The following is a 4,385-nucleotide window of genomic DNA, read 5'->3' on the forward strand; positions in this document are numbered from 1 at the left end:
CACAAGAAACCAATGCCGAGACAAGTCGTTCGATTCAATCCAGCGCCATCAAACAAAGGCTGGCTCTGAGGCTTTCTGAGAAAAGAAGCAGCGACTCGGAGAACAACCTGTCGCTGCCGAGTCAATCCAGTAAAGGCAGCACGGATTCGGGATATTTCTCTCGTTCAGAAAGCACAGAGCACCAAACCGGGCCTCCGAACACCAACGCCAAATCCTATCAGGAAATAATGTTCGGGAAATGCTACAAACCGAGCCCAAAGCAGACGGCCGCCGCTTTTGCCGAGGCGGCGGAAAGACGCTCGGAAAGAGGCGTGTCCCGCGTTTTCACCCAGGAAAAAGACGCGGTCGAGTCGATTAAAATAAACACAAAGTCGTTGCTGAGGGAGGATGTTCAGGAACTTCAGTCTGATGCGTTTCTGATCAGAAGCAACTCGATGCCAACGTCTTCCGATGTGTGTCTGAATATGCCTCCCGCACTCAGAGGAAGCCATTCGTTTGACGAGAGAGCGAGTATCGGCGGTATGAGGAGACTCCGGAGACAAGCTGCCTTCGAGCACTCGGCAAATGAAAGCCACGTAGATGTAGACGGAGGAAAGATGATGGAGAGCGGTGTGTCAATGATCTCAGGATTGGAAATGGAAAGCTGCCCCTCTGGTACGAGCCATCAGAGACACGCCATGGAGCTGGCAACGCGGAAACGTCGGAAAGAGAAACGGGAAGAGGAAGATCTGTCGGGACAATACGAGGGACGGGATGAATGTGAGGAGATGTTTGACTCAAGCAAAGACTACGATGTCAAACAAGCCGTGGCTGGCATTATGGCGTTAGGACATCCGCAGTTTGACATATCAGTGAGTCCGGAAATGTCTGGTCGTAAAACTTTAGGGAATGTAATATCTGTTATCCAGCACACAAACTCCATAAACAGGCCTCACTCTGAACAGTATCACGCGCTGAGACAGGAAGGGGCTTCCTTTCAAGCGATGGAGTCGAGTGAGTCGTTGGAGAGGAGTGATCAGTCCTTTCAAATCCCCAAATTGGTGCGGCAACCCAGCATACAAGTCCCAGAAATCAGGGTGACGGTGGAGCCCGACAGTCCAGAGAAAGCTCCCGAGGTGAAGGTGAAAGAGCCGGAGAAGGAGGAGTTTCAGTGGCCTCAGAGGAGTGAGACCTTAGCACAATTCCCTCCGGAGAAACTCCCCCCGAAGAAGAAGAGGCTCCGCTTGGCCGACATCGAGCACTCCTCCGGGGAATCTAGTTTTGAGTCGGCGTGTACAAGTCTCTCCCGAAGTCCAAGCCAAGACAGCAACTTATCTTATTGCTCCACGTTTTCCTTCGACAGGGAGGAGGTTTTGAAGTCGCCCGCCCGACAAGATGAGTTTGGAAAACCGTTGGAGCTTCTGGCGGTGCCGGGAAGCGTTCATAACTTATCGCTACTCAACCAGAGACAACAACACGAAATGAGGCGATCGTCTTCAGAACAAGCGCCTTGTAACTTACGCAAGGAACTACCAGAGGCTCGTAGCATATCGTTCGATTACGGTAGCCTTACGCAAACTTCTAAACTCAGACACGTGGATTTGAGGGAGAGAACGAGGGGGGACTTGGTGAGGCAGGAATCGTTGAATATGGAAACTGAGGTGGGGCAGCAAGGGTTTCACCTCAGCAACACTTTGCCAATATTCTCCACCGGGAACACGTTTCCCCAGCTGTCCCATCCGAGCCTCTTAGTTCCCGTGAGATTACAAACTCACGTGCCATCGTACGGCAGCATCACGTACACGTCAGTATCACAGATTTTCGACAATCAGTACGAAAGCGCCGCCTCTCAGACTCAGATCTCTGGCGTTTCCAGACAGACGTCGACGGAAGCTCTCGATTTGTCGTCGGCTAAACTGAAAACGGGCATTCCTCTTTCTCTGACGTCCAGAACCATTTCCATCACCAACGCCTCCAGTGGTGGCGCCAACAAACGGATGCTTTCGCCCGCCAGCAGCCTGGATCTTTTCATGGAGGTGAAGCAGCAGAAACGGGTGAAAGAGGAGCGGATGTTCGGGCAGATCGTGGAGGAACTGAGCGCCGTGGAGCTAGGGAAATGTTACCTGAGCGAAGAGAAGGGGCGAGCGTCAACACCTCAGGCTATCACACGCCTCGAATCCACCATGGAAAGCAGCTCGCCTCCATACGGGAAAGAAATTGGCGTTGAGAAGCGAGTGGAATTGGTGGCGAAACTCGTTACCAATCAAGATGTTTTGATCTCCGAGCATTCAAGATCATTTCCGAGTCTTCGCACGACGACGGGGGTCAGCTGGTGTTTCCTGAACCACACAAAGCCGAACTACTCGCACAGCGACGCCCCGTTTTCCTCCGTTTACGCCTCGTGGGGCGTCAGCAGCCACAACCCAAACCCTTTGGATTTGAACACAAGCGCCGCCTTGGCTCTACTGAGATCCAAACAGAAAGGAGGCTCTGTTATCTATAGCAAGGCAGCCATTGGTCAACCAGGGGCAGGGAAGTTGGTGTCGTCGCTGCTCATGTGGAGGCAAACCGTGGAGCAGGTGAGGAGATATCCTAAATACCTTTTTATTTCACACTGGTCCATTTTGCATTCAAGTCTTCTTTCAGACCTCTCAGGGATTTGAAATGGAGAATGCTTTTTACCCAACATTTGTCAAACTCTTAGGTATTTTGGCGAAAGCTGCAGATAAGAGCTTTAATTCATTACGGCAATGTGTTGCATTAGATAGGTTGTTAACATTCAGATATACAATGCAATTAAACCAGGTACTTTTTTGAAAAACACAAACATATTACATCCAAAACCCTCATTGTGTAATTAGTGTTACTTTCCAATGTATTGCTATTGAATTTTCGAGATGCAATTATTACTTATATTCATAACAAACCAAAATGCAGAATATCTTTGGACATGTAACACATCAGCATGGCCTTTAGGACCTGAGATACACATTTTTAACAATTTTCTTGTTTCTTTTATACAATAATCGACTTGAATATAATCTGCAATATTGACCCTAAAATCATCGTTTTTCAGAGAGTACATGAATGAGGTAGTTTCATTGGAGGTTTCCTGTAGAGTTTCCCCCTTCAGCATTATCCATGTTTGCCAAACATTTCGTGTAGCGCCATGTTTGACATTCAATATTGTCAGCATCGCGTTACGCCGTCGATACGGTGTCCGCTTTAAAATGGATGTTAACAAAATGTTTGTTCATCCGATTCAGCTGCAGAGGAAACCGGAGCCCCGAGAGAACGACGCCGCTTACGGGAAGAAGGGGAAAGAAATCAGAGTGAAATCTGCCAAAGACGAGTGGAAAGAGCGGGAGGCCGTTCAGACGCTGCCAACTCGAATCAAGATCTTTGAGGGGGGGTCAGTGAAGATATCAGCTATCATAACACTCTGCTGACAGCACAGCGCTTTCTACTCATGATAGAATGAAGTTGGAGTATTTCTAGACTCATGTAGATGAAATGAGTAGACTTCATTGTAAGATGAAGTGAGATAGTTAGACTCACGAGATGAAATGGCTGCTTATGAAGATGAAAATGAAGTCATGTTCTTAGACTTATGAGATGAAAATGATTTCATGTTCTGACTTCATGAAGATGAAATGTCATGTTCTAGACTTCGATGAGTGAAAAGATGGTTCTAGACTCATGGGAGATGAAGTGAGTTCATGATTCAGACTACGAAGTGGAAATTGAGTTCTAGACTTTGAAGATGAAAATTGAGTTCATGTTTCTAGACTTATGAAGATGAAAATGGATTTCACTGTTCTAGACTCATGAAGATGAAAATTGAGTTCTAGACTTATGCATGAATGAGTTCATGTTCTAGACTCATGAAGATGAAATGGTTCTAGACTCATGAAGTGAAGTGAGTTCAGTTCTAGACTCATTGAGATGAAAATGAGTCATGTTTGACTTCTGAAGATGAAAATGAGTTCTAGACTCATGAAGATGAAAGTGGTTCATGTTCTAGCTCATGAAGATAGAAATGAGTCTAGACTCATGAAGATTGAGAAGTGAGTTCATGTTCCTAGCTATGCAAGATGAAAATGAGTTCCTGTTCTAGGCTCGCATAATACGTGACAAATGAGTTCTAGACTCATGAAGATGAAAGTGAGTTCTGTTCTAGACTCTGAGATGAAATGGAGTTCTAGACTTATGAAGATGCAAATGCGTTCAGTGTTCTGACTTATGAGGTGGATGGCAAAAAATGATTTCAAGTTCTGACTTATGAAAAAGTGAAATGAGGAATATGCATATCAATGATATTGGACCCCATGAGGGGGGAGACTCATGAGGGGGGTGGGACCGTGGAGACTCGTGAGGAGACTCGTGAGGGATACTCATGAAGGGGA

The 4,385-nt window shown here is 46.8% G+C and overlaps 3 protein-coding genes across 5 annotated transcripts in view; 1 reads left to right on the forward strand and 2 right to left on the reverse strand.

Annotated features, from left to right (window-relative positions):
• The window catches only part of gtpbp3 (GTP binding protein 3, mitochondrial), a 633,967-nt gene that overhangs the window by 328,842 nt on the left and 300,740 nt on the right, over positions 1-4,385 (forward strand). The gene's annotated exons all lie outside the window — the stretch shown is intronic.
• LOC104966243 (LIM zinc-binding domain-containing Nebulette-like) overlaps positions 1-4,385 on the reverse strand; it is a 161,463-nt gene that overhangs the window by 113,573 nt on the left and 43,505 nt on the right. The gene's annotated exons all lie outside the window — the stretch shown is intronic.
• Positions 1-4,385, reverse strand: part of LOC104966244 (nebulette-like) — a 130,983-nt gene that overhangs the window by 107,753 nt on the left and 18,845 nt on the right. The window lies entirely within an intron of this gene.

This window comes from Notothenia coriiceps, unplaced genomic scaffold (genome assembly GCF_000735185.1).
Source record: "Notothenia coriiceps isolate Sejong01 unplaced genomic scaffold, NC01 NC01_scaffold00037246, whole genome shotgun sequence".
In the NCBI taxonomy this organism is placed as follows: domain Eukaryota; kingdom Metazoa; phylum Chordata; class Actinopteri; order Perciformes; family Nototheniidae; genus Notothenia; species Notothenia coriiceps.